We start from the raw sequence: 24,595 nt of genomic DNA on the forward strand, positions 1-24,595 counted from the left end.
CCGACTGCCCAGAGAGGGTGGCCACGTCCCCTGCTGCACTTCCTGAGGTAACTTATAAACACATCTGGTAGGGTGCTCCAGCGGCTCTGTGTGCCCGCACCTGCATGCACTCACACACACCATTACTACACTGTACCCTATTTCTGTGTGCATGTGGCTGCTCTGTTAGACTGGCAGCCTCAGGAGAAATCCCTTTTACATCTCATCTAACTTGGGTTACCCAGGGATTAGTCAAGTACCATATACCTAGACGGTATTTAATAAAAATGCTTGTCATATGAAGAAGTGAGAGACCCTGAGTCAAACCCGGACCACTGGACTAGAGTATGCTTTTTCCAAGTCCATTCTATTTCTCTGCTCCCAGTTTCCTCATCCACGTATTAATGAGGTTGGACTGAATGACCTGCAAGGCTCCTTTTGATGATTCTGGGTCTCACTCATAGGTAGCTTCATGGCCAATGTATAGGCCAAGTAATGGAGCAGAAAGGCAAAAATAGATGGTCTGTTCGGTGCCGAGTGAGATAATTTTGTAGCAAATTTAAGATGCATGTATGTCACATGATTCCAGCAGAAACTGGCACCTGGAGATGGGACTATCTCAGATATTCGATATTTATCCAACTAACATAACAGTGAGCAATTGTGAAGGGTCAGGCACTGTGACTATAATAAGCTCTCATTAAAGCTATTTCTGTTTTTATTTTGGGATCAAATTTACTTGCATCCACTAAATTTCTACTGCAGAAAAAAAAAAAAAAAAGTGCCATAAAATTGATCCCACGTAGTTGAGAAATGAGGTAAAGACTGCCTTTCCCAACCAATCTCTTCAAGGCAATTTCACTCCCTTTTACCTTCAGGCAGTTTACTAAGTAGGAAAATACACAGCAAGAGTGTGAGAAAGTCATTAAATCGTAAAACCATGCCATAACCCTTGAAATGGAATCAATAAAAATCAATTGTGTAAAATCTAAGGTTTGTTACTGCAACATTCAATTACTTCCCATTAGTTGTACATTAATCACAAAAAGCACGAAGGTAAAGAAAGGGAAATACACTGTGCTGTACACTGAGCCAAAGGTCCCAAAGAATCACGCCCCCTCCCACCGAGCATAACTAGGCTGGTCTCCATTTGCAAGCAGGGGCTAGGGAGATGGAAGCCACCACAGATTACATATCAGTGGGTGATGCTGGCTAGATGCCCTCATTGATCTATTATCAGAGAACGAGAGTCCACATACTCCCCTTTCTGGATAATGAAACTTAAAAACCTTTTAAAAACGAGCCTTCCCTCCCTTCCTTATGAAGGGGAGCCCCTGGATCAGACCTCTGCCTTTCCTTGATACCTGTGTCACCACTGCGAGCATCCTTACCCCCAAAGTGGGTGACATCACTTGACAGCTGCCCTTGCCTTGTGCCCTTGTGGTGGAGGCCATCAGCCACTCACAGCCAGCAGTCCCTGTGCCTCCGACAAGCCCCTGTGCCCTTCAGTTTGCTGCGTATAAGGTTCTGTGGACTTAGAAGGTGCGGTAAGAACAGCAGCTGAATCAAGTCAATAGAGCCCTGAAGAATGACATGGGTGGGGGAGGGGAGAGCACATTAAAAGGCTTTGAGACAACTATTTGTGCTCCGAGGACATTTTCCACTATGGAGGTAGGAGCCAGAGATTGTTTTAGAGATTAAATAAATGCAGGGACACTCAGAAAACATAATTCATCTCTATATGGGCTAATTTTAAGGATTCACTCCTGCTTGGCCAGCGTGGCTCAGTGGTTGAGTGTTGACCGATGAACCAGGAGGTCACAGTTTGATTCCCAGTCAGGGCACATGCCCTGGGTTTTGGGCTCAATCCCCAGTAGCGTGCAGGAGGTAGTGGATCAATGATTCTCTCTCATCATTGATGTTTCTAACTCCCTCTCCCAAATCAATAAAAAAATCTATCTATATAAATATATATTTTTAAATAAATTTTTATTGATTTCAGAGAGGAAGGGAGAGGGAGATTGAGCCTGTAACCCGAGCATGTGCCCTGACCTGGAGCCAAACCCGGGACCCTTCAGTCTGCAGGTCGACGCTCTATCCACTGAGCCAAACCAGCTCAGCTGCTAGGGCATGAAACATGAAAACTAGCTAACCACCATTCATTATTTTTTTTAAAGCAAGCAAACAAAATGGTTATTAAACAAGTCATTTGTAGCTCAGTTCCAAAGTTTCGTCTGAGATCTGAAAACTAGTACAAGGGCACAGGAAAACAGATTCACATCTTACATTTCAAGCCCTCGCAGTGAAAGCAGGCTAAGCAAGCTTTGGACACATACACACAGATGTGGAGATATTCTGTTGTGAGTACACCCTGCTAATTTTTAAACAGCCAGCTTCTTCTCCAATAACTCAGTTTGCGTTGTTTATGCTCTCTGCTGCCAAGAGGGGGGAAAAGATCCAGTGACAAACATCTACAGTTTTAACCCGGCAGGAGTATGAATCAGAGCACCACTCAAACTCTGTAGAAATATCTTCCACTTATATTTCTGATCACATTAACTTTTCCCTAAGCTAGTTGGAATTGGTATTTACCATAATTTGCTTTAAAGGAATGTAATGTACAAGGAATGTAATATACAAAGCAATGTTGATAAGAGCATATTGCTCAAATCCCAAGAATATGTCAGTATTTACTGATTTACCTATGAAACAGCAGTGCATTGATGTTAGATGTGCAAACATGGATTTGTTTTCTTTTTAAATTAATTTCAGAGAGGAAAGGAGAGGAAGCGAGAGAGAGAGAAACATCAATGATGAGAGAGAATCACTGATTGGCTGCCTCCTGCACACCCGACACTGGGGATTGAGCCTGCAAGCCAGGCAGGGAATCGAACTGTGACCTCCTGGTTCATAGGTAGACCTCAACAGTCATTCAGACTGGGCATGGATTTGTTTTCTTACTCTCTTTATTTTTCACCCCCTTAGCTGCCCTGCTGCCACCCCACCCCCATGTCCTATTATTCTCAAATGCTCTTCGTTATCCAATTTTCTCCAGGAATTCTACTTGTATCCTATTTGTGACGATAACCCCACCTAATTTAGCAAACTTTTCAAATGTAAACAGCCCTCATTTGATTCCATTGTTCAGATTCTATCCCAGGATTTCATGCATCATCCAACAAATATTTATAGAGCCTCTGTAAGGAGTCAAGGGAGTGCTGATTAACCAAGGATTACCCAGGACATGGAGGTAAAAGCTTTTCCCTATTCCTGATTTTCACCAGTTCCTTCTGAGAGCCCCCAAAGTGCCCTTGGGAGAGGTCTTCCTTTGTGTCATAGAACGTAGACCCAGCCCAGCCATCCCCAAACATCATCTTTGATTTCCTTGTATCACTCTCTGCACTAGTTTATCGGTGTACCGGCTGATCGATCGATTTACTAATTCACATCACCCAATGGGAACTCTGCCCATTTTATTCTCCTACATACATCTTCCATGTACAAAGTACTTTCTAGATCCTTCCCAGAAGTTCTGATTCTAGGTATCTGGAATGGGGCACAAGCATCTGAATGTTATCAGTCAGGCTCATACTCAATAAAAAGAAAAGTATTGGTAAAACATGACCTGGTTAATAATTTGCTATAATGAACGAATTATGCAATCTGAAAAAAGAAAAATATCATGCTATTTGGAAACATATTCTTAGTTTGCTTTGAGCAAACTTTCAAAGTTTGATAGAACACGAGGAAATGGGTGGCTTAAATCTATAGTAAGGATTAAAACAGAAGAAGGTAAAGCAGATTGGGAAACACAAATAGAACACGTGTAGAAGGTGATGATGAAAGGAAAGATGGACACTAGGAGCAGTAGAGATGACATTAAGGTCTCCCATGGGAACCTGGAAATGAGAGAAAAAAGGTTAAGCTCTACACCAAAGTCACCTTGAAGAGATCTTACTCGTCCCCAGACCTGCAGGACCTTTACTGAAATCTGACTGAAGCAGTAACATCTTAGAACAAAGAATGTCACGAGAGCCAGGATGTCTAGAAGGACCCTATGCAATTCCCAGGGAGAAAAGTGCTTGGTCAAGATCAGCCTGTTCTGATTCTGTTCAAAAGGCAGCCTCTGATTGTAAGTGACCTTATCATGTCTTGAGTATCCAAAAATATGTTGGCATTCTAGTTAATTATACACACACACACACACACACACACACACACACACACACACACACGCCATCCAGAGAGAGGGCAGGCAAACGGAGGAAGGAAGGAGGCAAATTAGTTCTGAGGCCCATGCTTTATGCATGTTCTTCCCTCTGCTGCCTTCACTGCCCATGTGTTACCTTCTCTGCGAAGCTTTCCTTGGCTGTTCCCCTCAGGTGGAGTCAACTGCTCCCCATTCCACACTTCCAAGGCACTCTCTACACACTCATTGTCAAATCAGACACCATCAGTGGATATCCCTCCATCTGGAAGCCAGTCTGAGAGCACCAGAAGGCAGAAATGCTGCCATATTCACCTTGGGTCCCCGCACCTGATCCGACTGTATGCTTAGTAGGTGTTCCATTTTCAAGGAAGTAGGAAAGCTGAAATGTCAGACAGGAATCGCAGAGGTAATACAACAGAAAATTAGATGCGCTGCTTACTGGATTTTCACTTAGAATGATCCATTGCAATCCACTGGTTTCAGACAGATCATTTCTCAAGCAACAGGCCCTGATAACTTCATATATATAAACTGAGAGGCCAGGTTATTATGATCTCTGAACGCATAATAATCTGGCCACTCAGTGTATGTGTATATATATATATATAGAGGCCAGGTGCATGAATTCGTGCATGGGTGGGGTCTGGCCAGGCCTGGCCAGGGGGAGGGGACATAGGCAGTTAGCCTGGCCTGTCTGCTGGTCAAACTCCTGGTCGAGGGGACAATTTGCATATTAGCCTTTTATTATATAGGATATATACTGAGTGGCCAGATTATTGTGCATTCAGGGATCATAATAACCTGGCCACTCAGTGTATATCTCTATCTATCTATCTATCTATCTATCTATCTATCTATCTATCTATCTAAAACCCTAATATGCAAATAGACTGAACGGCTGAACAACTGGTCACTATGATGTGTGCTGACCACCAGGGGGCACACACAGAACATGGCGGGCATTGGCAGCAGGTGGCAGAGCACAGAACATAGCGGGCATTGGCCATGGCTGGATGGTGGAGCAGGTGAGCGGGGGCACCAGACCAAGGCAGGGTGCCAGTCGCTGTCATTGAGGTGAGCCTCTGGTGGTTACTGAAAATTCTTTGCTCCCTCACACCACGGTCCTGCCAGGCACTCACACCTGCTGCCATCGCTAGCCCTGCTTGCACCCACTGCCGACGTCTGGCGCTGGCCCCAGTTGCTCAGCGCTGTCAGTGGGTTCAGTGGGTGCAAGCAGTGGCTGCCGGTCCCGATGACCCCTGAGGGCTTTTCTACCTCCCCCTGCTCCTGAGGTGCGATAGGGGCAGCAGCCGCCGCTTGCACTCACTGATGGCGCTGGCCCCACTTGCACCTGCTGCTGGCACCGGCCCCATCACTCCGTACTGGCCCCACTCGCATCCGCTGCTAGTGCCAGCCCCAATGGCTCCATGCCCGTCAGTGGGTGCGAGCAGGGCCAGCACCGTCAGCACATGGGAACAACAGCGGTGGGTGTGGGGATGTCAGCAGACAGGGGACTGGGGGCTGCAGCGGGAAGGGCCAGGCGGGGGCGCGGAGGATGGGCCCAGACCCGCCCCTGTGCCCACGACAGCCTCTCGGCCCACAGTTCTTTTCAAGGTGCACAAATTCGTGCACTGGGCCCCTAGTGTGTGTGTGTGTGTGTGTGTGTGTGTGTGTGTGTGTGTGTGTGTGTATTGATTTCAGAGAGGAAGGGAGAGGGAGAGATAGATAGAGATAGAAACATCAATGATGAGAGAGAATCTTCGATCGGGTGCCTCTTGCACGCCCCCTTACTGGGGATCGAGCCCACAACTCAAGCATGTGCCCTTGACTGGAATTGAACTTGGGACCCTTCAGTCCACAGGCCGACACACTATCCACTGAGCCAAACCAGCTAGGGCCCTGATCACTTTTCTATGCCACTGAGGTAGGCGCAAGAATACGGCACCACAGGAGACCCACCTTATGAATTTACTCAATAGCGTATTCTGTTTCCAAACTTCACAAGTTGGTTGGGTGGGATTCAAAATACACTTTGTCATGAGCACAACTAATACCTGGGGCTCTACATCACCTAGAAAAGCCTGTTCACCCACAGACAGTTGATTACTTTATAGGCGATTCTGCACTCACAGCAATTTAATTTGCAGTTGATTTCTCATTGATTGATTCTTGGCCAGCTAAACCCTTTCTCCCCTTGCTAATATTTGAAATTACTTCCAGCAGTCTCCTCCCAATGGTGAGCCTTCCCTTGCCCAAGGCCCTGCTACTTCCTGCAAAGGGCGTGAGAGCTCTGTCCCTGTTTCTTCTGGTTATTTCTTCAAGACCCTCAGCCCTTTCCCAGAGCTCCATGTACCCCTCATACCTATGTTATTGAAAATAAACTAAATCTTAAAACATACAATTGTTTACTCTATTTACCCTGCGTAATTCATATACATATATACACACTTGCACATTTTAAATACATACACAGGCTTTATGTTATATACAAATCTTTTATTCGGAGTTTTTAAAATAGAGTATTGGTAAACATTTCCTTTAGAGAGAGAATGAGCATTCCAGGCCCTTGGGTGGGAACATAATCCCTTTTTAAGAGATTGTTTTTACTGAAAATTCTATTGAACTTAGTTTCCCTCAGTTTATCCCAGAAACGAGCAGGATGTGTAAGCATGAGGACTGCCTGTGCAGACAGGGCTGCAATGCCTGCCCGCCTCATTCTCCTGTGGGCAAGGGGATCGTTTTCTTCCCATGGTCATCATTCATCTCCGTAACAAGTGTTGGGAAAACAGGATGTTTTTAAGGGACAGTTCCTGCCCTCGAAGTGTTTGCCCTCTAGTACAGCAAAAAGAGCACACACATGAAAATAACTGTCGTTAGGTAGTAAATGACATGCATCAAGTGAGTAGAATGAGCCAATGATAAAGTAATAAGAGGAGAAATTTCTACAGGATTGGGGTGAGAGAAGAACTGACGGAGAAGACAGGGTTTGAGGGGGGTCAGGAAAGAAATGCAGGAATTGAGTTGTTGGGTAGGAAGAACACTTTCAATTTGTCCCCTGACCCACTAGCTAAACACATGACATGTAAATATACCAAACGTCTTAGGATCCACACTGCAGGGCTGTAATACAGTGAGCTGGGACAACGCCATGCGTTTTATCACAGGAACTGTAAACTGTGCTATCACAGGTACCTAGGAAGCCAAGGCTGCTGGGCTGATGAAGGATGGTTTATTATCATTTAGGGCAAAAGAGTTTGAGGCTTTCCTTACAGTCCATGTCTTTCCACATTTGGGTTCATCTAACACATTTAAACCACATCTATATATATAAAAGGCTAATATCCAAAGTGTCCCCTCAGGAGTTTGACTGGGAGAACAGGAGTTCGATCACTTGCTATGACATGCGCTGACCACCAGGGGGCGGTGCAGACCATGGTGGGTGACTAGTGGCGGCGGGGCACTGAGGGAGCGAGGGAAGGAGGAGGTGGGGAGGCGGGGAACCTGATCAACCCTGATCACCGGCCAGGCCTAGGGACCCTACCCATGCACAAATTCCGTGCACCGGGCCTCTAATTATATCGTAGTTTGAAAGAATCCACTGTTTAAAAAGTTAATTTTACTGTCCTAGTAATCAGATGAGACTAGTAAGTCAAAATGTGTAAACAACAACAAATCATTTGTAAATTGTTCATCAGTGAAGAGGTAACATCTAAATCACACATGTCTAGATGCTGAGAAAGATCATTCAAAAGTTTAAGGAGCCACTTCTTTGAACTAGAGACCATCCATTCACCTTAGCCCAGGGTATGACAAATCAGACACCCTATTTAACAAGGGGAAAACAAATGGAGTCTAGGGTGCTGTCCCACTCACACCATGGAACAGAAGAACTGACACTCAAGTAACAAAACGCTCACCTTCTTGTCCCTTCGCCTCTCACACACAGGAGAAACATAGAACATTTCCTCTTTCAACACAACAACTTCTATTTTCCTGAAGCAAATGGGCTTATTTATTACTGTGTACAGTGACTAATTGGGCATGTTTACCCAATGATACACGTATCCTGAAGGACTTACTAGTTAGGTCAACTTGGGCAATTTACTTAAACTCTCTAAGCCTTTCTTCCCCATCTGTCACAGACAGTAAATCCCCGTCCCGGGGCTGGGGAGGTCCTTCAGGGCAGCATTTAGCATTAGGGCTGTCTTCATGATCCTGACCTCTTATTGCTCCAGGAAAGGCCTCTGAGATTTGGAAATCCTACACTGGCATTGGTCAGAGGGGCAGTTTGGTGTAGCGTTTGAACAGCTTGGCCTCAAGGGCCAGGCTGTTGGGTTCAAATCCCAGACCTACTTGCTTTTGGATACTCTTAGGCACTTTTTATTTAACCTGTTGTGTCCACCTGTACCTCAGTTATCTCATCTGTAACATGGAAATAATAGGAATATCCACCTCCTGGGTTGCTGTGGGGGTACATGATTGATGATGTATGAAGTACCCAGAGCAGTGTCCGGCACAGAGCAAGACTCGGGGTGTTAGCCATTCCTGCTTGCCACGTTTAAGGATGGTCAGGTTCAAACTCAAGAGTCTGGCGAGGGGTGGAAAAATACTAAGTAACCAGCGTTATTCAAGATGCATATTAAAACAACAACAGGTAGCTGTTTTCTAAGTAATCCCAGAGGGATAATGATTTTTAAAATAAGTTTAGCCTTTTAGGACATAGCTCTACAGATGGAACTAAGAAAGACCTGAGAGGTAGGAGTAGCATGCTAACCCTCTTCATTCTGCTTATCTCTATCACAGCACTAGAAAGGCTGCAAATATTTTTTATTTTCATGCTTGTTTCTTCTACTAGACCATATGTGCCTCAAGGACCAGGACTATACACAGCTGACTTGCTTTGCATTCCCAATTCTTAGCATAGTGCCTGACATAAATAAAGCAGGCACTTAGTCAATACTTATTCATGAGCAAATGATCAAATGAAGGAGTAAAAGAACAAAGGTACATGTAGATATTAGTTCAAGTGCAAGAAGACCTTTTAATACTAAAGAGAAGAATTTGACTCGTGGGTCACCAGGTAGGAGCCAACAGCAAAGGAGAAGATAGATGAACAGGAATGATGTTCCCATAACCTGGGACCTCAATTTCATGGTGCCTAGTTCTTACCATATGAAGCTTTTATTATGAATCATCTTGTTTGTTAGGCAATTCCAATGAGCATAGCCAGAGCTAATGTACTGCATGGGGCCTTGGGCAAAATTGCTTTATGTAGCAGCTACACACCCATACAATTAAAATATTTAATGCTGTGCTCAGTTCAAATGAGATCAAGTCATCTTCTCATGCTTAGAAAAAAATCTTATCAATAAATCTAATAAAACATTTTCTGTAGACTCAGAGACTCTGAGGCTTGCAAGAACTCTTAGTTTCTCTATCTGTCCTCCAACCCTGTGAAAGAATCCCTAAGTAACACTACCCATGAGGGTCATCCAACATCTACCTACCACCTCCAACAAGGCGGAGCTCACCCCACTGTCCTGGACAGCCAGATCTATTGGAGAACAGCTCTGATTTTTAGAACATTTTTTCTAATAATAAGTTAAAATATCCTTTCTGTTATTTCTACAACTTGATCCTATCTTTAACCTCCAAACCTCTGTAATATAATTCCTCTTCTAGGTGACAATTATTAAACTGTTTTTAGATAACTGTTAGGTTCTCATTTAATCTCTTCTTTGGTGACAGTTCCCTAATCCTTTCATGTTTTGGATCCTTCAAAACCTCTTGCCCGAGCGGTGTGGCTCAGTGGTTGAGTGTTGACCTATGAACCCAGGAGTTCATGGTTCCATTCCTGGTTAGGGCACATGCCCAGGTTGTGGGCTCCATCCCCAGTAGGGGCGCACAGGAGGCAGCCGATCAATAATTCTCTCTCATCATTGCTGTTTCTATCTCGCTCTCCCTCTCCCTTCTTCTCTTAAATCAATAAAAATAAAATAAAAAACCCCAGTCACCTTCCTGTAGATATGGTACATACTGCACTGACAATATTCCTCTCAAAAGGTGATGTCCTGAGCTGGCCTTACAGTGCCATCAGGAACTTACTTGTGTCCGAAGAAAGCGGGACCTCTCCAACTCCGGATTCTTCATGTTTTATTACCACGTCTATGATTGCAATATACGTTGTGACAATCGCACAGCATGATGTCCTCCACACCATAGTATTTCTGGTCAGTAAAAACTGTCTTTTTTCTCCTCCTCACACACTATTTTTAAGGAGGTCTTCCTTATCTCTGTGGTTGGGTAGTTGCTGGGTGCATATACATGTGTATGTTTGCACGCATGTATGGTTTGTCTAAAACTAATGACCATATCTATTCTTACAAAATGCTGTTCTTGCTTCTTTGTTTGGGACAGCTGTTTGAACCTGGACACCCCTACCTAACATATTAGCTCTTCTTTCCTCATTTTAGCCCCTACATATTTCGCCACCTACAAGCAATGTTCTTTCCATCTTCTCCAAGTCACTGTATTTTGCTGAGGAAATACAAACCAAGTGCAGAGTTCTTTGGCCGTGGCTTGAGAGTCTTGCTAAGTTGACATTAATTCTATCGCTAATCACCAGGCTTCAGGTGTAATTGTTCAGTTATTGGTGAATCTCCTGACCTATCTGCATGACCCCAGCTCTTCTTGATCACCAGAATATTACGTCAATTGTCAAAGGTCTGCGTGGCATCCACATCTATACTGTTTATAACATCCTCCGTATCTACTTGTCTTGCAACCTGACCACAAAATGTAAGTTGGGTGGTTAACTTGTTATTATTTCATTTTGTGGTGTATTATGAACACCACTTTTTTTTTTAACTTAAGAATCTATTCCACAATTTTGCTGAACATATAAGATTCTTCATCAAACACTGAAATAGTTAAGCAATATAAATTCATGACAAATTTTCTGACTTTATACAAAACTGCTCATATTATAAAATATTAAAAAAATTTCTAAAGATGCTCAGAATATGAAATGTCAAGTTCTGAAGTTCAAAACTATTATTCTTTTTTAACTTACACATTGTATCCTGGGGAAGAATAATAACATTTCATTTTCAATCAGCCATAATAGCTTATTTGGGACTTAATTTAGAAAATTGGAACAAAAATCTTAACACTACAGGTCTCCAAATGAACAGCCATTTCTGTGCTTCCTAATTGCCTCATTTTTTAGATGAAGAAACTGAGACACAGAGGTGTTAAGTGATTCTTATTAGCAAATCACACAATTACAGCTGATCTCTCCTGCAAATTAAAAGCCCTATATTCTTAAAAAGAATTCTATCACTGAAAGAAAATCACTTACTTTATTACTTATTAATTTAAAAAACCTCACTTGATATGCACACAGCGCTTTCATTCTTTAAAGAAAAACAGAACATTCCTCTAAGCTGATTCCACGTCGTCAGCAGAGGTGCCTTCCTGCAGGAAGCCAGTTTGGGGCCAGCAAGGAGAATGTGGGCTCCTTTCCCATTTAAAGAAACCAAGGTGACGTCAACTCCTATGGAGTCAACAGAGAGTGGATAAAATGCCAAACTTTGGCAGGAGTTACTCATCATAAGACATGGAAATGAGGCCCATGAGCAAAATCTTGATTATATGTATCACACACACACACAAATAATATTCATATCAGTCTGCTGCCACTGAAAAGGAAGGCTGAAATACTAACGATAGATGAGAGATACAGAAACTGGAGGGTAGAGAGACTGGGGAGCAATTGTGCAGACTGAAATCAAATTTCACTTTCCTTTACAAACACCTTCTTTTCTGGGCCACAGTAAAATCAAAGGGCATATGGTTTCCTCCTCTTGGTAGATATGTGTATTCTTATTTGCCCAGAAACTAGAGTAAAAGGAATATTATTTGTAGCTAGAAAAAAAAATGATGTGATTCAGAAATGATAGTCTTATAATAGTACTATCATGTGTGCAATACGCTCCTGGAAGGGTTGAATCAGACAGCCTTATGGTCCCCACTGGTACAATACAATGTGATTTTTAAAAATCTCTCGAATACCAGAGCTCTAGGATGTATTGGGGCATAACGAGCATCTCCTGGAGAAACAAGTTGTACTTACCTTCCCCAAGGAAAAGATTGGAGCTAGAGGAAAAGTTGGGGTTCTTTGGAGCAAAGGTATTTGAGGATGAGGATTACTTTGGCAACAGCTGGTTATTAGCCTCTCTGCATGAATGCGAAGGGATGGGTGCCACCCAGCAGTAACGCCTCCATTGGTCACCCTCTTTCACTGTATACGTCACCATCTCTCAATGATTCCAGAACCTGTACTTTTACATATGGATTACATGCCCTGAGTTACAGGAACAGGATCACTGCCCACTCAGTTCTCCAGGACAGAAATTCAGGTGTCATTCTTGACTTCTTCTTCTCCTACCCTCATATGGAAACAATCGTCCAGTGTTGTTAATTCTACCTCAATATCTCTCTAATCCATTCATTTCTTTCCAACCATCCTACCCCTCCCTTTGACCAGATTCCTATAATCTCTAGCCTGGATTAATTTTTTTAAAAATATATATTTATTGATTTCAGAGAGGAAGGGAGAGGGAGAGATGGAAACATCAGTGATGAGAGAATCATCGATCAGCTGCCTCCTGCACTCTCCCCACTGGGGATCGAACCCAAAACCTGGGCATGTGCCCTGACCTGGAATTGAACCATGACCTTTTGGTTCATAGGTCAAAGCTCAATCATTGAGCCATGCTGGCTAGGCTGGATTAATTTTTAATAGCCTTTCACATGGTCTTCCTGCCTCCAGTCTTTGTTTCCTCATTTTGGTTGTCTGTTTGGATTTGCGACTATGTATTAGGTAGATCCTCTATACCTCTCAATGAGTGCAGGACAGTGTTAAAGGCTGCTTTAGTGCAGGACAGTGTTAAAGGCTGCTTCTGACTAATTGGATCAGGCAAAGACTCAAAGCCTCCAGAGACTGTCTCAGTCTACAGACTAATAGGATTCCTAGTTGAATTGCCCCCAAGCAATCGTCCTCTGGTGTGGCGAGAGTTTTTTCAACAGGGTGGGGCAATTGCTTCTTCCTGGAGGCTAATTGTTATTTTTAATCTCTTAAGTGGCCTCAGGGCAAGGTGTTTTCCAATAGGTTGTCCACTGTCTCCCCTCCCCCACTCCCCCACCCCCCCAAAGGCAAATGTCTGTGTGGGAAAGATGTTCTCTGCTGTGTGAGGGAATGACTCAGCCCAGGAAACTTGGGATGTCTGCCTTCTGAGGTTTATCCCCTGAGACCCCAGTCCTGGGTTCTTCTCTCACAGCTCCAATCCACTTCAACCTTCCTCTGCCAGAGCACAAGGTGGGTGGCTCCACAGGGAATTTTTGTGTATTGGCCCTTTAAAGGGGTGCCCAAACTTTCAAGCTGCCACTGCCTGGCAGACAGCACCCCACTGCTTTTCACAGCTAGATGTTATGTGGGTACTCTCCTCAATTTGGCCCTCTCTACTGGGGAGCCCAGCTTCAGGATTAAATCCCAGAGTTCCCAGTGGCTCATCCCCACTCCCCTACAGCTGAGATATCTCTGTAGGACTTCAGTTGCCATTTGTGGGTGCCCAGCCAGCCCTTTTGTGCCTCCACCCTTCTTACCAGTCTCTATGCGGTTTCCACCTTTTGTCCTTCTTCCTGCCTCCAGTCTTACTCCTTCTAATTCCTTCTCCAAAGTGTAGTCAGGGATCTCTATATAAGGCAAGTCTGACAAAGCCACTTCCTTGCTTAAAGGTTTTCAGGACTATCCCAAAGTTCACAGCCAGAAAGGCAGGTCCTTCATGACCTCACCCCAACTGTCCTGTCAGCCTCCTTGCTCTTCTGACACCTTGTTCTCATCTTTTGTGTTGTTTGAATTGCCTTGAACTGGCCACGCCAGCTTTCATTTCTGGGTCTTTGTCCATATAACTCCCTCTGCCTTCGGCATGCTTTACAGGTCCACAACCTGGTTTCCCACACAACTCCACAGCTTCCAGTGCTTGGTTTAATAAAAATAGCAGCTTATACTTAATGTTGAGGCATTCTGTTCAAAGCATTTTTATGCATTTGGTCATTTAATCCTCATATCAACCCTTGGGGTATGTATTATGTTCCCCTTTTATCGATGAGCTCGCATGATCTCCCAAAGTTAGGTTATGTGCCTCTTCCAAGTGCCCCCAGAGTGCCTGTGCTTATCATAACACTTAGCATTATCTATTTTCCCAGTTTTCTGCACCACAGACCGTAGGTCTTGAAGGGAAAAGAATGCCTGATTTCTGGTGGTCTCCTAGATGAAGGAAGGCTAATGAGTGTTTGCTGACTTGATATATGATGACAAAGCTCAGGAATATGGTTTAAGAGTTAGGAGTATATCCGAGAACTAATCTGCTTACAATAAAATCTTAGCTCTTCCAATTACTAACTGTGTGACCTTGACCAAGTCATTTAACTTCTCTGCCTAGAATGGAGATAACGATAACACGTAATTCGTGTAAGACCTAAATAAGTTAATATCTGTAGAGTGCTTCGATGAGTTCCTGGCACATACAAGGACTATGTGTTTGCTATTATTAGCCTGATGTTAATGAAGGAACTGAAAGCACTTGTAAAATGGAATTAATACCATTAGCTCCACTTTACAAGCAAGGGGAACTAAGAGAAAGAGACAATCTTCAAATATATGCTGATCCTCCAATTAAATATTGCCCAAAGATCTGTTACAAACGATTGGAGAAATAGCTTAACGATTCCTAACAACATAGCCTAGCAGTAAACTTTTTAACAAACAACAACAAAGTGAATGAGTAGGCTCCTACTCACTCTAAAAGGGGAAATGATCCAGAAGTTCCAGGGCATAACACTGACTTACATAAGGAACTCCTACACATGAAACCACATTTATAAGAAAGTTTCAAAAAAAAATGCTTCCTAAGACTAATAGTACAATCTCAGATTTCTGAGAATCTTTAGGACCAAAGAAGTTCCATGTTATGGGAAAATTTCCTGTACAATTTACTCACTAAGAGTGAAAAAAAACTTGTGTCCTCAGACTTCCACAGAGAAGTTAGTTGTGTGTTCTTACAAGCAAAGCAGATGTCTTATTAAAACATTTTTTTTCTTCACTCCAAAGGAGTGAAAACCATGCCAGGATTTTGTTAGGAGCGTTGTCTTTGCTCAGAGATTATTGAAATGAAGACCCCATTTGCTGCAAATGTGTGGCTGGAGACACAGAGATATAGAAAGCTTTTATTCAGATTGACCCTCTGTTGAGCAATCCAAAGCCTTCGTCCTCACATCTGTGACCCATTTGAAATACCCCCTGGAATTTCCTTGTGAGGAAACAGCAACCGGAAGTTTTACCATAAACATTATCCCTCAGTTCTCAACAGTGACCCCATACTTTGGAAATGCTTGGTGACAAAAATAATAGAGTATCCATTGAAGTTCATCTTTCTTTCTAGATCACAGGTCAAAATGAATGCTCAGCCCTAGCTGGTTTGGCTCAGTGGATAGAGGGTTGGCCCAAGGACTGAAGAGTCCAGGGTTTGATTCTGGTCAAGGGCATGTACCTGGGTTGCAGGCTCGATCCCCAGCCATGGTCAGGGTGTGTGCAAGAGGCAACCAATCGATGTGTCTCACATCAATGTATCTCTGTCTCTCCCTCTCCCTTTCATGCTCTCTAGAAATCAATGGAAAAGTGTCCCCTCCCCCCCTCTCTCTCCCTCTCTCCCTCTCCCTTTCACTCTCTCTAAAAATCAATTGAGAAACATCTTCCGGTGAGGATTAACCAAAAAATAAAAATAAAAATGAATGGCCAAAACTCTATTTCTCATTTTTGTGATACAGATGAAAATCCTAAAATAAAGCATAAACATAAAAATCTTTATTTGCCTGAGAAGTTTGCAAAGACAATGGTGCCTTATGTCAAATAATGTTTTATTCATTAACTTAATAAAAACATTTTGAAAAAACTAGAAGGCTGGAGAGTCCTTGGATTTCACTGAAGTGGCGTTTTCCTTTAGTGGGGAGAAAAAATGGATAAATCCCCCATGAGATTCTAGAAAATTCATTCTCCAAGCTTTGGCCTCTACACTTTCAGGTCAATCAGTGTGTACAGCTTCATGTTTGGGGACTGAAATGGACACTTACAATCAAGATGCCCTTTTTTCTGGTGACTGCTTCTACCTGCACCCCTCTCAATTAATTTCTCTGTCTCAGATTTGGAGTAATTAAGTATTGCACCCCTTGTCTCTGTTGCTCAGTTTCTTCTTGTCTGTCTGTCTCTCTCTGTGTCTCTCTTGCATTTGCACGGGTGCACACACATCCTCCAGTCACATGGTTACTTAGATGAAGCTCCTGGCACACCTGAGTCCACTCCCAACCATAATTGGTTCCTAAGAGAAGCCTCTGACCTAGAATGGACCTATCAAAATCCCCTCCTAGAACTCAGCTTCTGGCCAGATATGAATGGTCTGAGGGTTGGCATCTAATTCCAGTCTGGGCCAGGTGAGTCCTTTCCCAGAAAATGTGTAAATGGGAGAGAGAGAGAAATGTTTGATAGATACACTTAAGAACTACTGACTGCCATGTATTGTGCCATATACACAGAAGTACCGGGGAGGGGAAAAGCAGTTTGCAGAGAGAGAGATAGCCTATCTGATCTAATAAAGAGGTAATATGCAAATTGACCATCACTCCAACACACAAGATGGCCACCCCCATGTGGTCAAAGATGGCCGCCCCCATGTGAACACAAGATGGCCGCCACAAGATGGCCGGCAGGGGAGGACAGTTGTGGGTGATTAGGTCAGTAGGGAGGGCAGTTAGGGGTGACCTGGCCAGCAGAGGAGGGAAGTTGGGGGTGACCAGGCCTGCAGGGGAGGACAGTTGGGGTGGACCCAGGCCTGCAGGGGAAGGCAGTTGTGGGGGACCAGGCTGGCAAGGGAGGGAAGTTAGGCCCACCAGGATTGGGCCTAAAGGGGCAGTCGGACATCCCTTGAGGGGTCCCAGATTGGAGAGGGTGCAGGCTGGGCTGAGGGACAGCCCCCACCCCCGTGTATGAATTTTGTGCACCAAGCCTCTAGTGAATAAAATAAAAGAATTGGGGGACATTCAGATTAAAAGTGAATAGAATTTCCTAGAAAACAAGGGGATTTCCAATCCCACCTCCAGGCTATTCCTTAGGCTGGGTGATGTACACACCCTTGGGTTCTATTGAACATACCCAGACACTCTTGTTTCTCTCCTTTTTCACTTAAGCATCATAAGCTGGCTTCTGTTTTTGCAATCAAAAGGATAGTTAATACATGAATGGAGCTCTATATTTAAGTATAGGGTCAACACCTGAAATATATACAGTTCTTTCCAAATAGGATATAACCACCACTATCATATCAAGCATTTGTTATAATTTTAGAGTCTCAGACAAAAAAGTTTAGTTACTGGTCAAAAGACAAAAAGTTCCCAGAGAGTTTGCAACCATGAAAAAACCAACAACCCATAATATATGGCTATGCAAGTGAAATAGCAGAAATCATTTTCCTTACATTTCCATTAGCTTCATAAGCTAGAGCTTTGAAGAGATGTATTAAAGAAGTGCACTTCAGTAGATTAGTTCTTTAAAATAAAATGAAGAGCATTTGAGCAGATTATATACCCCATCAGCCTGTTCACTCATAGCACTCTTTAAAAATTGTCATTTAAACAATTATCTGTTAACGTACTCATGAGCAAGCACATTTTTTCTGTATGTAGGCAAAGGAGGGTAGCATTGGGAGTTCCTCTTAGAAGCAGAAGATAATAATAACAGTTCTATGTTTGAATTTCAAGTTGAATATCACATTTGGCACTGATTTCAAAGTCTTCCAGGGGTGCTGTTTTGTTCACAAGGAGGTTTTTCTTGTTGGAGCCCTCTTGCATAAGACTCTTACAGGAGAGCAGAGGAAAGAGATTCACTACATGTTGAGACATGGAGGAATCGGTGTTCGGGAAACGTAAGCCACCCAGTAAGTAAGCATTGCTTAAGCCTCTGTAACTCTATATCAGTCCATTTCGCCGTTCCTTAAAAGATGAGGCCTGAAAGGAGGGGACCAAGTGCTGAAGGGAAAGCAAACTCCTGTCCTGGTCTTCACACGACTCGCAGGAAGCCAAGCCTGGCTTAGTGGCAGGGTTCAGCCAAAGGCCAGTGCCTGCAGAAAATTCTAACTCCTGCCTTCATCCTCACATTCACAACTGCCTTTTTTTCTTTCACCATCTCCTCATTCACCCTCCACCCGGCCACCCCTCAGTCTCCTGGCTGCTGTTCTCTGGCCATGCCAGGGTCACGGAGTCAGGGGGAAGGTGGGGGGTGGCGGGGGAGGGACCTGTCTTTAGACACAGGAGTAATTCCCAGGCCTGGTGCGTGGCAGCTTCTCTCTGTGACCACCCTCTAACACCTCCTTTTTAACTGTGACTTCTCATCTCCAGTTGATTTAAAGCACATTTAATAATGAACTGGGCTCTCACGAAGCCAAGGAACAGGAGGAAGGACCCATCCGCCATGAGTGCGCTGTCTCACCTTCTCCCTGCATGTAGTGAATCTCTGAGGGCCAGTGGGTCCGCGCTGCACTGTTATAAGCGTCAGTGCAGACAGTCCTGTTGCTAGGGAGAGAGGCTGTGAGGAACGCCAGGTCTGCTGAGCCTGGGCAGACACTCCCTGATGGATTTTACTGGTCAAAATCCTACTCTACTCCGACGGCATTGCTCTTCTAAGGAGACCAGGGCATTTCACATGTTCATGCACCTGAGCGTGGCCTTCTTGAAAGCAAGCAGCCCAACTACTCCCTTTTGGCAGAGCAAGAGTCAGTGAAGCTTTGGGGCTATTTCTGGAACCCTCCAAACTGCTCCTTTCTCGGGGCTTTTGCTCTGGAAGGAACGTTCCCTCCAGATCATCCCTGGCTCAGCCCTCACTGCATCTGAGTTTCTATTCAGGCATCACGTCAGCAGGGAACCACCCAGAGCCACCCAATTTAAAGGAGCTGCCCCTCCCACCAGCTCTGCCTGTCACTTTTCATCCCTGCCCTGCTTTACTTTTCACCAGAAATCGCAATACTACCTGACATTGCATCCTAAGTCATTTGTTTACGGCTCACCCACACCAGAAGGCAAGCCCCGGGAGGCAAGGACTTCATTCTACGTATCACTCTGTTCCCAGGGCCTCAGTAAGGCCTGGCCCGCAGTCAGTCCTACTTAAAGGAATGAACAGGAATAAAAGCCAAATACCTTGATTTCTACCTTAACATGTGCTCACCGCCCCGTCAGCTTTAATGTGCTCCTCTATGCTTCCTGATCTTGGCTTGCTGACAGGGGTTGATAGATTGATAGATAAATAAATCTCACGCTTTCAAATACCTTGTGCAGAAGCAGAAAGGCGTCATTTAAAGGTACGTGCATTATAAAAACCTGGTGTTGCCCGGCCAGCGTGACTCAGTGGTTGAGCATCAACCTATGAACCAGGAGGTCACAGTTCGATTCCCGGTCAGGGCACATGCCTGAGTTGTGTACAGGAGGCAGCCAGTCAATGACTCTCTCTTATCATTGACGTTTCTATCTCTCTCTCCGTCTCCCTTCCTCTAAGAAATCAATAAAAATATATTTAAAAAATAAAATAAATTTAAAAATTAAAACCTGGTGTTGATGGAAAACAAAAGATTACTGCATTGTGTGTGGGAATTGGGATTGATAATCTCTGTGGGAGAACAAGTTAGAAATACCTCACAAACATTTTAAACAGGCATTTTCTTGACCTACTAATTCTCGAATAATATAGTCCATAAAAAAAGTCCCACAGCCAAAACCGGTTTGGCTCAGTGGATAGAGAGTCGGCCTTCGGATTCAAGGGTCCCAGGTTCGATTCCGGTCAAGGGCATGTACCTTAGTTGCGAGCACATCCCCAGTAGGGGGTGTGCAAGAGGCAGCTGATCGATGTTTCTCTCTCATCGATGTTTCTAACTCTCTATCCCTCTCTCTTCCTCTCTGTAAAAAATCAATAAAATATATTAAAAAAAAAAAAAAAAGTCCCACAAATGCTCTAAGATCTATATGCCAGGATGCCTATTTCGGCATTATTTGTAATGGTGAAAAATTAGAAGTAGCCCATAAAATATCAACAGTCCAGTATGGACTACAATGTAATCTTATACAGTCACTGAAGAGAATTAGACGTGTTGATACTGACTTAAAAAAAATATCGACGATATATCGTCAAGTGAAAAGAGCACGCTGGAGAACTAGTATGAATATTAAGAACACACATCTGTACAAATATCATTACTAAGAGTGTGCGAGTGGTACCTACATGCTTTTGTTATTTTCAGGGAAAGTGTCTGCAAGACGGCGTATCAAACTGTTAACCGTGGTTCTGATCTCTCTAAAGAGAGAGGACTGAGGAGACTTCTCTTTCTAAATCATACATTTCTGTAATGTGTAAATTTTAGCAACAAGCAAGTATTACATTCAAGAAAAATAATAAAGGTTTTAAACATCATTCTGAAGCTAATGCATTTTTTTGTTGTTAACCCTCACCCGAGGATATTTTTTCTACTGATTTTTAGAGAAAGTGGAAGGGAGGGAGAGAGGGAGAGAGGGAGAGGGAGAGAGAGAGAGAGAGAGAAGCATCAATGTGAGAGAGATTCATGGATTGGTTGCCTCCCGCACAGGCCTCTACCGGGGCCAGGGATTAAACATGCAACCTAGGTATGTGCCCTTGACTAGGAATTGAACCTGAGACACTTTGGTGCACGTCAAATGCTCTAACCATTCAGCAACACCAGCCAGGGCTGGAGCTAAAGCTTTTTTTTTCTTTCTGACATGTGGTAATTTTTAAGCATTAACACACTGAAAAGAAAGTTCCCCAAAAGGATGGTGATCACAAAGTGACTGATTACTAACAGAAGTGGTTTTAACTGGCCCATAAACCCACCATGTTTTTGTACCCCCTTTCTTGTCTGTCAGGTTCTGTTTGGACTGGTTTCTGGTACAGAGAATCAGTTCACCCCCAGGAGCAGTACATCGGCTTCTGCTGGGCCCCCAGCTTCCTGTTCATGCTACTGAAATGCCTTCATCTTGTCTTGGAAGTTTGGACTTCTTCCACTGAGCATGACAAGCACTTGAAAGGCCAAATCAACCAGCAGAAGCATCGAATCCAAAGCCCAGGATAGTAGAAATCAAGAGGTTTATCCCTATTGATCCTGTCCCATCTCCCACCAAACTACCCAATCGGGTCACCTTAAAGAATCAATGAAGAACTGAATGACAAAATGCACTAATATTACTTTTAATGGCGGTGCAATATAGAAGTACAGGTTTTTCTAGCTTGAGCTGATATAAGTTTTAAAAGGTGCCAAAGCATCTTTATATTTATAAAACTATTTACATTCTGAGCTCAACAGTCAGATGAACAAATTCTGTCACCTCTCTAGGTTTTATTTATTCCTAACTCATAAAATGAGGCTAGGAATTCCGGTCCTGTTTACTGCTCGGAGTTATTGGGTGGCTAAATCAAGTTCATAGGGCACATTTTGAAAACATTTTAAAACCATGAATTCCAAGAAGCCATTATGTTATTGTTTGAGTTTCTTGTTAGCATTATATTTAATTTACTCCTAAGAATACACTCCTGGAGGCTTTGTGTCATGACTTGTACAGGTGAGGAAAGTTGGGAGGAGAGAAATTAAGTTTCTCTCTTGGACAGCAGGACAGGAACCAAATACTCAGACTTTAAACCCTTGTGCCATCCCATTCCTCACCCAGAAAGAAGGTAGTTGATAAGGCTCTGTGAACTATGACCCCTCCAGGGTGAAAGGGACTGGATAGAGTCAGGAGCAGTAATGAGTACCCTTGGCACGATATGTATGTTTCTTCTCCTGCAAACTGTGTCGGTCCATCATCACAGTTCATCTGTTAATTATGCTCAAATAAATGCTTTGATGCATCTAAAACCAGAAACCAGAACAGTTTAGGAAAACCTCTTCAGAATATTCAAGATTTTTTAAAAATATGAAAAAGTATTAGCTTTGAGGAAACGAACATGTCTTTACTTGGAGGAAATATGAGCCTTGTGGAAAGCAGAGGCAGTGATTCACTGCACCAAACAGCGGAAAGGGAGATTCTATCCACTGGGAATTCCTAAGGGTTCGCTTGTCACAGAGATGCTACTGTTATCTACAAACAAGGCGTACAAACAAGAGGGCCGGACAACATGTTCTATCTGGTCCACATAGCCACAATCCTAAAAGTTACTACTCTCTCCAAGGCTTCGAATAAGAGGGCCCCTTTCGAAATAAGGCAGGTGGGCTCCAATTCCCCCAGCTTCAAGCAAGCACATTTTAGCCCAATGTTACAAAGTTCTATTAATTTTCCAGCATCAGGGGTCTAGTAAGAAAATAAACAAGCTAGTAAGTTTGTTTTGATCATGAAAGATGATCAAAAACACTCCCCAGATAAATTTTCCTAAGTGTTGAAAAGGCATTTTACTGCTGTTTCAGGTATAGAGTTGAAACGGTAGGCAACAACCAATTACCCTGCCCATAGATGTTATTTCTTAAAGAATAATTATTATTCTCTCTTCCTTGGGAGTGTCATCCAGGGATGCTTCACAGCAATAAAAGACTGTCTTCTAAAGAATTCTCTGCTTAGATAACTCAGTTCAACAAACATTCCTTGAGCCCAACCACGTACAGCGCTCTGTGCAATCTAAAGATATATGAGATGCTTCAGTTCCTAACTCACAAAAGTTCACCCAACACAGAGCTTTAAAGTTAGAAATGATGGGCCTAACCTGCGCTTTGAAAGTTCCAGCCCCCATGCAATTTTTATTTCCCAGATGCTGCACCCACAGGCTCCCGGGCCCCATTCAGACACACGGGGGCTGCAGACGTGCTGCGCAAAACTATAAACCTTGCCATCGGGTTAATTTTAGAAGTCCCTTCTCCCCTCTCATTTATAGCGACTTATATTTCTCTGCCTTCTCTCTTAATGACTTTTCCATAGGAAGCATTCTCTAACACACCCGTGTTTTGGGGCAAGATTTCATTCCCTGCTTCCCTCAAGAGGGCAATAATACCGGAAGCACAGTTTGCGGGTCGTTGTGCGAGGTCAGTGAGAAGTCCCCTGGCGTTAATAGTTTGAGCAATACTGTTTTCTCCTTCGGACCACACCATTAAATTGTTTTCATTACCCACAAAGGGATTATTGGTGTCAGCACAAATGAGATGTGAAACAAATTCAAACTGGCTCCTTCCAACCTAACAAAATAGTTTATTCCTAATAACTAGCAGAACAAAGTCAACGACAAAAATGTGTTAAAGTCTCTTTATGACAGACAAGCAGAAAAGCGCAAATGTACTAAACAGATGCACCCAAATATGCAATTATGCAGTTTCAATGTGCGGAGAGTCTTGAGGGGCTACCCTGTGGTTTACTTTCCTAGAGAGAGGATTGGGGAGGATTTTCCAAAGGGTTTTTTTTTTTATTTAATATATTTTTATTGATTTTTTACAGAGAGGAAGGGAGAGAGAGAGAGTTAGAAACATCGATAAGAGAGACACATCGATCAGCTGCCTCCTGCACATCCCCTACTGGGGATGTGCTCGCAACCAAGGTACATGCCCTTGACCGGAATCGAACCTGGGACCTTTCAGTCCGAAGGCTGACGCTCTATCCACTGAGCCAAACCGGTTAGGGCAGATTTTCCAAAGGTTTTAAAGAAATGATAGCTTGTGTTCTCTAGGAATAGCAGAGATTCCACCTGGGGCCTCTCTAAACCACCATTTTCTTTCTTCTTTCAGTTACTCAAATGTAAAACTCTGAAGCCAGCTGGATTCATCCTTTGCTGCTCCCCTCTTGCCCAATGTGTCTCCACCTCCTGAGGCATCTATCATTTTAATGTCTTTATTTTTTTATTATTTTTAATGTATTTTTTATTGATTTCAGAGAGGAAGGGAGAGGGAGAGAGAGAAACATCAATGATGAAAGAGAACCATTGCTAGACTGCCTCCAGCACGCCCCCTACTGGGGATTGAGCCCACAACCCGGGCATGTGCCCTGACCAGGAATTGAACCATGACCTGCTGGTTCATAGGTCAACACTCAACCACGGGGCCACACAGGCTGGGCCATTTTAATGTTTTTTTAAATCCATCTTTCTTTCCCTTTCTCACTGTTTTCACAGTAGCTCTTGCCCCTCAAGGGTTTCTGCAGATGAGGATATTCGGAATACCTCCGTAGTTTCTTCAAAATAGGCACTCGAGGATTTGACCAGCAGTCCCCTGATTTAGAAGCTGGTCTGTGTGTACAGGACGGGGGAGAACTTGTGCACACGTTCAA

At 43.5% G+C, this 24,595-nt stretch overlaps 1 protein-coding gene across 1 annotated transcript in view; it reads right to left on the reverse strand.

Moving 5' to 3' along the window:
• Nucleotides 1–24,595, reverse strand: part of LPAR3 (lysophosphatidic acid receptor 3) — an 82,812-nt gene that overhangs the window by 13,739 nt on the left and 44,478 nt on the right. The gene's annotated exons all lie outside the window — the stretch shown is intronic.

The sequence above is a fragment of the Eptesicus fuscus genome, chromosome 9 (genome assembly GCF_027574615.1).
Source record: "Eptesicus fuscus isolate TK198812 chromosome 9, DD_ASM_mEF_20220401, whole genome shotgun sequence".
Classification (NCBI taxonomy): Eukaryota; Metazoa; Chordata; class Mammalia; order Chiroptera; family Vespertilionidae; genus Eptesicus; species Eptesicus fuscus.